Source organism: Micropterus salmoides, unplaced genomic scaffold, assembly GCF_014851395.1.
Source record: "Micropterus salmoides isolate LMB-PRFRI ecotype aquatic unplaced genomic scaffold, ASM1485139v1 Ms_hic_scaffold_3206, whole genome shotgun sequence".
In the NCBI taxonomy this organism is placed as follows: Eukaryota; Metazoa; Chordata; class Actinopteri; order Centrarchiformes; family Centrarchidae; genus Micropterus; species Micropterus salmoides.
In genome coordinates this window covers 1-12926 of record NW_024042492.1, presented here as the reverse complement: position 1 = coordinate 12926, position 12926 = coordinate 1, and the positions used below count along the sequence as shown (strand labels likewise).

The 12926-nt window shown below is 42.3% G+C and overlaps 2 long non-coding RNA genes across 2 annotated transcripts; both read right to left on the bottom strand.

Moving 5' to 3' along the window:
- Window positions 1–7126: 7126 nt before the first annotated feature.
- LOC119884132 lies at window positions 7127–9401 on the bottom strand. The gene is made up of 3 exons (XR_005440934.1): window positions 9285–9401; window positions 8698–8832; window positions 7127–7375 (listed from the first exon to the last, which is right to left on the bottom strand). It is a non-coding gene; the product is annotated as an uncharacterized LOC119884132 (long non-coding RNA).
- A 218-nt stretch (window positions 9402–9619) lies between these two features.
- LOC119884131 lies at window positions 9620–10294 on the bottom strand. Its single transcript, XR_005440933.1, has 4 exons — window positions 10096–10294; window positions 9958–10008; window positions 9780–9863; window positions 9620–9670 (listed from the first exon to the last, which is right to left on the bottom strand). It is a non-coding gene; the product is annotated as an uncharacterized LOC119884131 (long non-coding RNA).
- Window positions 10295–12926: the final 2632 nt, after the last annotated feature.

The window sequence follows — 12926 nt, the reverse complement described above, 5'->3', positions numbered from 1 at the left end:
ATACGGGGACGTCATCACACAATATTTTAATCCCCCCTGCTACCTTCCAGTGATCAAGAATCACATTGAAAACATTCACATAGAGATTAAAACGGATCAAAATACACCGGTGAAGTTTACTTTTGGAAAGACTATTGTGAAACTCCATTTTAGACCTTCAAAAAACTTTGCACTTCTGTGACAAAATGATACATCATACCCGCGATCCTCACCGTTTTGTGAGCTATTATGAAAATCAAGTAGGGGGCTCTCCCTGGTTTTAGCGGGGCTCCCGTGATGTACGGGAGAGGCATAGGGTCTATATTCTCAAAATTATTTCGTTTTGTTGCACCGCTGATGAAAAGAGGTTTTGCCATTGCTAAGCCTCATCTTAAATCAGCCGCTAAAAACATAGCCTCAGAGGTGATAACCCACGCCGTTGGTAAATTAGGTGATCGCTCGGCCCAAGGTGTTCAAGAAGGGTCAGGCAGCATGATGGTGTTGGCTCGAAGAGCAAGGAAGAGACCGCCAGGGCGGCGTGTAAAAGCAGGGCATATAAAAAGAAAAAGATCAGTTGAAAAAAGTAAGACCAAGAGGAAGCACACTAGCAGAAGGGCCTCTGATATATTTTAGAAAAGATGGCTCTTTTACATCACAAATCGGCCGAATGCACTATGGGGGAATTGGATTTATTTTCAGCTCCTATGACACAGCTCTCTATCGATGAAAAGATTTACACAGAAGTCATGCCTCTGTCAGCCATTACTGATGGAGGTCCCGTTGAATTCTTTATCCCCGGTGACGGGGAAAAATATTTGGATTTGAACGACACCCTGTTACACCTGCGTTTGAAAATTACGAATGCGGATGGATCAGACCTGGCTGATGATGCCTCTGTGGGTCTCATCAATTATCCCCTAAATACAATCTTCAGCCAATGCGACGTTATTTTGGGAGATAGACTGATTTCACAGTCCAGCGCTACACACCCCTACAGAGCAATGATCGAAACCCTGCTCAACTATTCTGAAGATACTCTAAAAAGCCAGTTCACCGCCGGATTATTTTACAAAGACACAGCGGGGTCTATGGACTCAGTGGTGATAGATGATGGGCCAAACAAAGGATTAGTACAGAGAGCTCAATTCAGTGAAGAATCGAAGGAGGTACACCTGTTGGGCCCTCTTCATAGTGACATTTTTTTCAGCGAGAGGCTTCTCCTGAACTCTGTGGATTTAAGAATTAAGCTAACCAGGGCTAGCGATGCCTTTTCTCTCATGGCTGGGGCAGCCAGTACTTACAGATTAAAATACTGGGGGCTTCTCTGTTTGTTAAGAAAGTCACTGTATCCCCAGCAGTGCGATAGGTCATGCATCGGCCTTAATGAGGGGCAACGCCCTCTACCCCTTATCCCGTGTGAATGTCAAAACCTATTCTATACCCGCGAATTCACGGATATGCAACCAAGAAAATCTCTTCCTAGGAACGTTACCTAAATATCTAGTTATTGCCATGGTAAACCACGAAGCCTTCACAGGAAAGAGAGACCTGTCACCTTTCAATTTTATACACAATGATGTAGAATACATGGCATTGTGTCAGGACGGGAGACAAGTCCCAGCCAAAGCTTTCCAGCCTCAATTTAACCACGGGTTGTCTGTCCGAGAATTTTATAATATGTTTACCGCCACAGGGAGACATCTAAAAGATTTACCTCTGAGCATCAACCGGGAAGAATTTCAGCAAGGTTACTCTTTGTTTGTTTTCAACCTCAATGCCAGTGAAGACAGCGACGCTTTGTCAACCATTTCCAACGGGAGTTTAAGACTTGAAATGAGATTCCGAGTGCCCTTACCTCATACCACAACTCTCATTGTTTACGCGTGTTACGAATCTATTCTGGAAATAAATTCAAAACGACAAGTGTTGGTGGACTATTACTAAAGCAATATGAACAACCATGAATTGGAAGGAATATTGCGACATTTACTTGGAGATTCCTTTTGTGGCGTGTGGGCTTCGGATCAGTTACCTTTACTGAGACAGTCCTTTAGACTACCTGCTTACATGATAGTTAACACCCACCCTGCACACGAGCCTGGGGAGCACTGGCTGGCGCTCACTCTTGAGGAAGGCCAGAAAGCTAGCTTTTTTGATTCTTTTGGATTCTCACCAGAGTTTTCACATTACCCCAAAAGTATCTTGGAATTTTTAAAAAAACGCTGTGAAACCATTTCATATCATACACATCAGTTTCAGCATACACTGTCTACCACATGTGGTCAGCATTGTGTGTTCTATTTGTGTCATCGAGCCTGCGGTCTATCTTTTGAGAATGTGCTGTCTTTGTATCATGATGATTTTACAAGAAATGATTCTATGGTATCCAATTTTGTGAAAAAATATCAACGTTGTATGAGGCAACAAAGAGCCGCATCTTTTCACCACACAGTTTGTTCTTTACAAATGTTCAAAGACTGTTATAAGTTATAAATAAAGATGAATCTTGAGACAAATAACTTTAGCTTGAATTGTTTTTATTATGGGTTAAAATTAAGCCATCGTGGAGCAAGGGGGGTGAGTTTCTTTCTTTTTTCTCTTCTTGAGGGTGGCGAGGCGTCCACCTCTTCCCACTGGGGGGTTAAAGATGCTCGTCTGTGTTTTCTTCCCTTCTTAAATAGTAAGGGCTGTGTCTCATCATCCTCTCCATCCCTGCGAGGGGCACGGGGTGTCTGCTTTTTCCTTCTTCCCCTCTTTATCGGCAGGGACATCACCTCCTCCTCATCTTCCCGGGGTCCTACCGTTTGAAGTTGCCTATATTGCTCTCGAGCTTGAGGGTTGCTCATCATTGATAAAGGGATGTTGAGTTCTGACAAAGTATTCAAAAAACCTGTCCATCCCTTAGGAGGCTGGGATTTTTTAAGGGAGACGGTCAGACTTTTAAACAAGTCAAGCAGGTGTGAACCTTTCACAACATCTCCGTTATACACAAACTCTCCCCTGGGAGTCCACCCACCTCGGCTCTTGGTTAATTTCTTTATGATGTACTGTGCATTGTTACGATAGCGAGCCGGCAAGTTTTGTACAACCTCCCTTGCTGTTTCATCCAGTTTCTTGTCTTCTTCTTCTTCTTCTTCTCCTCCTTCTACGCGCTGCTTCAGTGCCTCAGAATCTTTAGCTACTGTCAGAGTAATGTGCGTTCTTCCTTCTCTCCTTGTTTGACCAGAGCTAGGTATCTTTGCAGCAGGGCATTGTATTTCTTAATTTTTTCATAAGCGTTCATACCATCCTCGTTTAGTATTGCCCTCATTTTTTCATCCAAATCATTTTCTACCGTATGTCTCATTATTTCAGCGTTGGATGCAGATGGTACAGAATGATTCAGCCGGTTTAGTTGCTGAGGCGTCACCAAAAACATTTTCTGACTCATGATTTATCTATTAATTAGCCCTCCCAAAATGACAGGAAGGATTGTTGAAAGAAGAGGTAACAGAAAGCCTCCAGACTGTTTTGTCAGAGCCTTATGTTTGGTTTTAAGACTTGTTTTTTTATTAGCCAGCAACCTTATAATTTTCTTTTGTTTTTTGAGTTTGTTATATTGAGCTGAGGTCATAGGAATGTTTCCTTTTAAAAGATTCAAAGAGAGTTCACACAAAGACTGAAGAAAGTCCGATGAGCAATTGTTGAGAATATCTTTACGCTTTTGAGGCGTGGCGTGACATAAAGCCCTCAGTAAAGGCGCATTCCTTTTTAAACGTGCTGACATGTTGGCTCAGGACTTTGATTTGGGAAGATAGACAACGGGCCACTGGTGGGGTAGCACTCCTGATCTTAGTCTGTAAGTTTCTGGGCAACTAGGTGTGAGGTCCAAGATTAAATACCCGTGAGGATCTTTGGTAGCATCTTCAAAACTTTCTAAGAAAAAGGCTTTTCGTCCAGGAAATATTTGTTGAGCTAATATACTCATCTGTAATCTATCTCGAGGGTTTTTAAACAAAACCAAATAGTTACTATTTAAACTAATTGTCCTACTGTGCTTTCCACGGTGAAATACATTTTGAGTCAACATGATGACACTCATTTTTTTGTGGTGCCTGTACTGTGTGAAAATTTTCACAACTTCAGGGTGATCAGAGGCCTGGAAAATGACATCATCCAAAATTATAAGATGATCTTGATCAGGTGGGAATAGAATTTCATCGTCAAAAGAATCAGGCAATCCTTCAACAAATTTGATCTTTTATTCTTCTGCTGCAGTTCAGTGTACATCGGTTGATAAGAAGTAAAAATCCAAACAATATTACTAGGCATGTTGTCGATGACATGATTACAGGATTCCAACACAGACTTTACAAAATAAGTTTTACCGGACCCGCTTGGCCCCACAATTTGACAGGAGAAAGGTGTTCTTAGTCTAGGGTCAAACTCAATTTCATTGGATGAAAACATTTTTTTCTTCAATAGCCAAAAGGCAGGGTTTGACCTTGGCTCAGTAACCGTCTCTTGTCATACACCACTCTAAACTTTTTCTGGAATGATGAGTTTCTAAGGAAAAACCCCCTTTTATCTCGTACAATATTGTGCTGAGGTGTTTCAATTACACCCCCATCATCAGAGTTTAGCACATAATTCTCCACCAACTGTTTGACACTGTTAAAGTTAACTTGTTCACAACAATCATGCGTTTGAGTGATACCCTTTACACGAAGTACTACTTTGTTGTTACGAGTCTGGTACGCATAACTTTTAGGACCCGCGGCCGCGAATTCTTTTATGCTATCACCATCTAACTCATCAGTCAAATCTCCCATGTAATTACCCAGGTCAAGCCGTCTCTCCCCCTCTTTTGTGACATAGATAATACTGTCTGTATCATAATACAAGACCCTCTCCTGCAGCTGCTCCAAATAACTGTACAACTTTAGACGCCCATAAGCTGTGGTGAAAGCAGCTATAAAGACGTTGTCTACCTTGTTTGGAGGGGCAATACATTGCTCACCATAACTCCACTGCAACAATGCTGTTTTGTCGTTGACAAAGGAAAAGTATTTAACTTTATATTTTCCAGAAAACATAAAGTTAAAAAACTCTTCAGGGTCAGTGATTAGTTTAGTCTGTGTCTGATTCGAGCGTTGTGCAAATTTCCCCCAGAATGTGTTGAGACATAATTTGGAGACTTGTCTTTTTGCAGGATTCGGATGAATTTTAGACGCATCCAGCAAAACACCCTGATTGGTCTGATAGTCTTTGATGTACTTTTCTCGGGCTGCCTGATCTTTGGCTTCAGGGGGGTAACCTGAAGCTTCCTGTTTACCCTTCAGAAAAGTGTGCATGTACTGAACAAAAATCGAGTCGCTCTGTCTATCAAATTGCCATACCTCTGTGATCTCAGCTACCCGATACCCCATCTCCAAGGCCTTGTTAAATTCAGGAGTGACCCAGACCCCTGTCATCGCTCTGTCCTCATCACTGTGTTGACATGGACCCTCCTGAAAATTAAGTTCAGCGCACGTTCGGCAGAGTGTGAAGAGAAGTTTACCAGCTGCAGTTCTATAGGGCAAAACAGGAAAAAATAAACCCTGTGGTGGACAGATTTTGGCTCTGATTATTCCAAAGTAGCTTTGGGGTTCTTTGAAATCTTTGTAGATTATTTTGGGTGCCCCAAAGGATAGGGAAAGTTACAGTTGACATAGGGATACAGCGATGTCACATCAAAGTAGTCTACCGTTTCATTAGCACCCGCAGTGTGTCTCAACTTTACTGCACAGGTTCGACCCCCATACAAAGCTTCGCGGGGTGAGAGAGGTTGAGGAGCTTTATACTGTTTGAGAAAATCTTTTAACCCCTGATGTGATTTTTTCATCTCGGTCCATGTGTGCTCTCTCATGACAATCACTTTAGCATTGTGGATGGCCTGTAACTCACGTAATTTCTCCTCGCTCCTCGCATGCATCTCCTCAAAAGGGTAGCCGGTCAAAGGATTGGTCTCATGAGCTTTGAAACAACTCGGACAGCCATGGAAAAAACATCCCAGAAACTCCCATACATATTTCACACCTTGGATCTCTGCAAAACCATCTACAAAGTATTTTCCTAGTTGTTTTTCCCCCTCATTTAAAGCATGTTGAATGAAGATGTTTTCGGTGCTAGCCACCCAATGCAGCCACTGTACGCCTGCGTTCGAATACGTTTTGAACTGGCGTGTGTAGTTATTGGGATCGGGGATGGCCAAACTTTTAGGAGGAAGGAAGTTGGTCACAAACACTTTCATGCATGCAGATGCTATAGTCGCGCGGCTAAAAGGGTCAACCGCTGTTTCATCAATATACTGTTTTCTGAACAGCTTGCATCCCTCTGCGAGAATCTCAACATCGTTTTCACAATAGAGGCGGGCCTCTCTCATGAAATCAAATGTACCGCAGCGCGCCGTCTCGTACCAGGTGTTAAAGTCTTTCAGCTGTACCGTAGTCATGCGTTCTGTACCGTACATTTTTGGCTCCGGGTAGGGACCTGTGTAGGTCAAATGGGCAGGTGAGCTAAAATTATGGGGAAAATAGCCTTTAATTCTGTCATCAAAACCGAGAGCTTTTGGCATATCGGCTAAACGCATGGAAAGAAAGGACAGTGAGTCAATGTATTTTTGATTAAAATCAGGATCTGTCATACAGATGACTTTTGAACCTTGCAAAATCAAAGAGGGTTTTAATGCTTGTTCAAGCATGGCGTTGAGGAGTAGGTAGGAGTCAAAACCTCGAGCATTGTGAGCAATAAACACAGCATTTTTGTACAGAGGGCGTCTGAAATGCGTGAGAAACTCGTTGGCACAATTTCTGCCTTGAGAGCTCCATGTTTTGCCATCTAACGTTTTTGTACACACCAAAAAGGGTATGTGAACGCCATTTTCATTGACGTATGTTTCAAAATCATAAAACACCAATTTTTCTGTGTGTTTTGTTTCAGGTGGTAGTGTCTGGATGTAGCATTGGTGCATCTCCCTCTTATCTGTAACGTCAGAGGTCAACTTCTCACCACAGATTTTACACTTCACCGCAGGACATGTGTGTGGTTTACCTTCACCACTCATCGCTGAGTAGTAAAGCTGTGCACATTTGTTACATTTTTTGTACAACGAGCACGTGCTGGCTAATTTTTTGGCTCTGGGCCTCTCTGTAGGCTCTTTGTGCTTTGTCAGACAGAATTCTGAACGACATGTCCTGTTACACTCTTTACACACAATAGGCTGGAACCCCTTCTGATTACAGGTAGGGTCAAAGCAAACGGAACAATGAGCAGGGCATCGGTGACTCAGCACACCGTTGTACCCTGTGTAACAGTACTCACACAGATATGGGGAACCCAGAAAGGCCTTTAGATTTTTTATACCATAGTAGTGGTTCTGAAAGAGAAACAAAAATAGGGTTTTACTCTGTCTTGGGCTTTTGGTCATGAATTTACAGAGGGCCCTATCGTCGTCTCCTCTATAAAACACTACAATTTTGCAGTCCAAAGCACGTTCAAATCGCGTGATGTCGCTTAAGGCTACAGGTGTCTGTTCATCCATTCCCACTTTGTTTTGAATCTCTCTGCCGCATTCAAGAGCCTGTCTATCGTTGAGGAGGGGATGTAGAAGATGAGCCAGACAGACGGCGAAACACAACTGATTCCCCTCGTTTTCTACAATGTACAGAAAGCGTTGTTTTTTTTTAAGATTTCGCTTTGTAACATTTTATCCACCATTGCTCTTTTACCCGCGCCTGTAGGGCAGGTGATCACTTGGAGAACCAGTTCTAGATCACCATCTGTCATAATGGTCCAATTGGATTGTACTATGCGAAGCAAAAGTCTTTCAAAACCCGCTAAATTGTCAACATCACCATCCTGTAAGATAACTGATACATTATTACGGAGATTTTCACCTCTTAGCTCCAACTGCACCACATCTTGGGGTCTCCTGTGTGACAAGGCTTGTTGTGCATAATCCACTACACCCTCTGCATTGTTGGAGAAGGAAAGCGCAACACCTGACGTATTTCATAATTACAGAATCTATGTCGTGATATGACTCTTGCTTGAGGTGCCACAGGGTCATTATTTTGAGACACGCTGCCCCCTTGCTGTTGCAAGGGAGGAGTGTTGGCTACCTGCTCCATGAGGGGGGAGTTAATGGGGGTCTGATAGGTCGAGGATGTAGAGGGGTTTAAGGCAGGGATTGCATTATTTTCAAGCTCGGAGAGAGCATTTTGTATTTGAGACACAGATGAGTTTAAGACAGGAATATGCTCGGGTTCGGGTAAAGAGGGGATGTTGTTTTGGTGAAAGGGTTCATTCATTTGGTTGATTTCATCTAATAAAGCAGTTGGTATTTCATTTTCTAAGCGTTCCAGATCAACGAGAGCTTGATTTATAGCGTGTAACGGATCTAAGAACTGACTGGAGGAGGTCTCGTTTTCAATTACACTATTTTCAGTTATACCATTTTGAAAGTTTGACTCATTCTGATAATGTCGATCTACCTCGTCTGATAAACTCTGCCTAAGCCCTAACGGTTTGTTTTCATCCATTATCATAAAATCAAAACACACTTAAACCTTAAAACAGACACTATAAAAACACGATAAACACGTTTATCAAACTATTGCAAGTGAAAATCAACAATAAAAACAATTACCAAATGAAACAAACAAAAAAAATCATTTAAAACAAATTCAGATAAATCACCTTACTAATTATGATCACTGTAGACAGCCAGCATTTCACCCATTAGTCGGAAAGCATTACTCATTAGAACTAGTTGTTCATGGGCAGTCCGACAGCAATTCTGACAGCCTCTCACGGATCGTCGGGGTCTGTTTGCTGGAGGGACACAAAAACAAAGACACTTTAACCTCTTTTGTGTATTTTAATACAGAAAGTCAGGCATCACCCCTACAAATCACTACATTAATACTTTATAGCAAACAAGCAAATTAGTTTTTTAACTAAATACCCTGAATGTCAGACATCAGTACCAAAACACTGTAGAAGTGCAAAACAAACGAACAAACACCACAGTAATAGCCTACTTTATGAAAAGAAGCAAAATAGCTTTTAGAGTCAGGTTAACTCATAAGACTACTTTCTGCATAGAACATTTGACATGCTGTTGTATTTGAGAAAATAGTGTGGAATACTTTTAACTCATTAATTGTATGGCCTAATAATCTGCAACATGGTATCACGGGAAACTGTGTATATAGGCTATACTTTTTTTATGACTGCATATTTGCTAGGTTAATGGTTTTAGAGCGTTATAACAATTTACTTACTGCTGCTCCTACTACTGCTCCTGCTGCTGCTGGTTGAAATGAGCCTTCTACAGTGTTCCCTTTTCCGAGGTCTGTTGTTCGGTATAGGCTCAGTCTGATTCAGCGGCGTACACGGTTCTGCTGGGTCCGGATGAATGATTTCCTCCGCTATCAGTCCCCGCGCTTCTACCGGTGATCCGTTACGTGACCTCCCATCTGCGGCCTGACTGGAGCGCTCTACATCATCGACGGGTGATTCCGGCTCATCGTGTTCCGGGGAGCCCGGTGTTATGTACGCTTGCGGTACCGAAGCCGAGGGCTGATCCGATTCCGGAACAGGACCATTCTCCTCGTAATGGTAGGGGAGAGACCCTGCATAAAGTACCGTTCACAATCGCTCGCACCATCTGCGGGTGTAATGAAAGAAAAGAGTACTGTTACCACATCTGCGTAAAAGTTTGTAAATAAATAAATAAAACCTACACACTGATTAAAAGTTAAGGTAACCTTACTTACCGACTTCTCCTGTGAGATCTACAACCTGCGCTGATGGAATGCCATTCTCCCTTGTAGAACCTATTTCCTCGCCTGAGTACAAATCTGTAAAAACAATATACAAAATACACATCAGGATAGTACACTTTAAAATTTAGAACATTTCTATTTCACTCTAGTACATAGAAGGCCCTCTTACCTTCAAGTTGATATTCGGTTGAATGAAGCCCATTGTCGATCAAGTCAAAAACTGTTAATTGAAAACACGCAGGAATGAAAATACAAAGTGTCGATTTTTGCTATTTCTTTAGTTGTGGAGGAAAGGCTGAATGCGTACCGTGTTCTCTTTGAAGGGTCATCGCTCTGGTTTCAAGTCACTAGTGTGAAGACCTCTGGATTTCTGGTAGGGTACTTATAGAAGTAAGAAAACAAAAAAACACACGAGTGCTGCTCTGCATGTGGGAGATAACTGATGAGGGGTTGGGGCCGTTACTTCTGGTACAACCAGATTATTATTTAGTTCCAAACTCTTGTCTCCGGCTGATAAAAATAGCTTCCTGTTTCAAAAACGAACTCACGAACTCTGTCTGATAAAACCAGACCGTTTTTTTAACATCCGGAGTCTGGGTTATAGATAACCAAAGTTAATAACTGGTCTACAAGATTACCTGAGGATGGCAGCTAAACACACAACACGCCTCATTGAGAAAACAGAGGGAGGTGTTCCAGGACTCCCCAACACGACTCGTTGAGAAAACGAGGTGCGGGGGTGGAGCACATTCCTCAATTCACCCCACAGCCTATGCTACACCAGAATGAGAGAGGACAGAGAAGAGGAGACACAGACTCTAGAAGGATTAAAGTTTTAAGACTCACAAGTTTAAGACTAGGCTACAGCTTTGGAGTGATAATGATGGCAAGTTTGTAAGACAAAGCAATAGCAAAGTAATTTGGAACACTCTCTTATTTTGCTGCATGCTGTTGAAGGTAATTTGTAATGCTGTTTAATTTTTACTCACCGTTATACCATTTTACTGCTTTACTGTCATTATTTCAATTTATTCTTCACTTGTTTACTGATGGTAAGTTTGTCACACAAAGCTTTAGCAAAGATTTTGAAGGTAATTAAAAAATGCTGTTTAATTTTAACTCACTGTTATACTATTTTACTGTAATTATTTCATCTTATTCTTTAGTTCTTAAATGATGGTAAGTTTGTCACCCAAAGCTTTTTAGCCAGTCCAACATCCTTCACGCATGCGTGAAAATGAACGAATCACTCACTGAGACACACATTAAAGATAGTTACTGAAAGCAGCAGACGAGCTAACGATGTATCACGTTGGCTAAATGCAGTAAATGTACCGTGATCATGTAACGAGCACGGATTAGTTCAACCTGCAGCTGATAAAACTATTACTGTAACGTTGCAGTGGGAGTTTACCTGAGTTTCCAGCTCTGTCTGTTCTCTCTGTCTGTCTATAGTCGCTGTCACTCTGCCTTTTTTCGGGAGGATTGTGCCGATATGCAGCTCGCTGCTGAATTAAGTAACGTTACGGCGCCGGTGTTGAGCTGCCTCTGAGACGGGAACGTTGAAGTAACAGAGCCTGAACATGTCTGAGTGAAAAGCCACAGCCTGCATGCTGGTGTTTCTGCGTTTATTGACAGTGGTTGTGTTTTGGATTCTGCTCGCTCATGACTTCAAGCGAGCACGCGTACAAGCTCACGCCTGGTTGCAATCTTAGAACCGCAGCGCTAGTGGCCGCTGAAAACTACATAATGACCCTTTAAATGTGGGTCAGTGATGTGAAAGCTGTCAGTTAAAGTGCGTCAGAGTGAGGGTTTGTTTGTGTTTCACAGGTGAATAATGATGAAGATGAAGATGATGGTGTGGTGAACTATGAAAACGATGGAGACCCTTCTGCCTCTGTCAGACTCCACTGATCAACAACTTCCATATCAACATCAGCTCATCAGAGAAAAGACTCCACTGCAGTTAAATAACAGCACATTTACACGAGTAGTTGAAGCCTTTAGAGAACTGTTGAGAAGATTTCTTAAGGTGCTTTGTTTATGTAACAAGGAAAGGTCAGACAGGTCTAGCTTAGAGTAAAGCCTAGTTCACACCACACAGTTTTAAGCCCGATTTGCCGCTCGGCGACCGTCAGGCTGTGATCAGGGGTAAATCAGAGATCGATCGGCGGTCGCCAGTCGTCATGTGTGAACTACTCAAGGACGCTTCAAAACGGCTTCCCGACACATTTCTGACACATCGCAGATGCCGGCCAGATATCTAGCACCCAAATATCTGGAACATTCGGCCGACTCGACATCCACATCCAGCCAATGAGAGCAGGCAGCTACTTTTCACCGCAAAACACTTTTTACTCCCCTCCAGCTCTCTGTAGCTCAGACGATCCCTGCTACCTGCCTGTGCTAATCCTTTCTTTCACCCAGAGTCTTTGTCTTTATAATAACAAACAGCTGTTTTGTCTGTAGGTTCGCCTCATTTCCCGTTTCACATTTCACGTGTGTTTTCTTGACAAAACCTGGTTTGGAGACCAGCGTCGGGTGACACAGCCGCTGTCAGCTCGTGTAGTGTATGACCCCCTGTCACCGATCAGTCAGGTAGTGTGAACGCCACAACGACTTCAACACTTCCGTCACAACACGGCAAGTTGAGTCGTGTGAACAGCACGGCCATCGGCCGACGCTGGAAGTCGTGTCCAACCAAACCAGAACCAAAGACACTATCATAAAATACAGTCTGCATTATCATCTCTAATTCATAATTCTTATCATTTCAAGTTTTAACTTTCAACTTACTCTTTTCTTAGCAAACATCTCATTTCCTCTAGCTCATGTTAACTGTGAATGAAATGTAATCTGCGTTCAATAAAGTAGTAGTCATACATGTGAAACAACAAACCTGGATTTGAACATTTTTCAGTTACCTAGCCAGGTAAAACTCCCAAATTCCAGAGTGAAAACAAATGGCGTGCTTATTGTAAAACACTGGTGTAGCATGGCTAAAACTTAGCTATCAATTTTAATAAATTTATGAGAATTAATACCCAATTATGAATTTTCATATTCAGAAAATATTCATCATAAAAAGCTCTCATTTAAAAAAGGGGCACCACCGGAGTTGTTATTATCCTAGAGTCT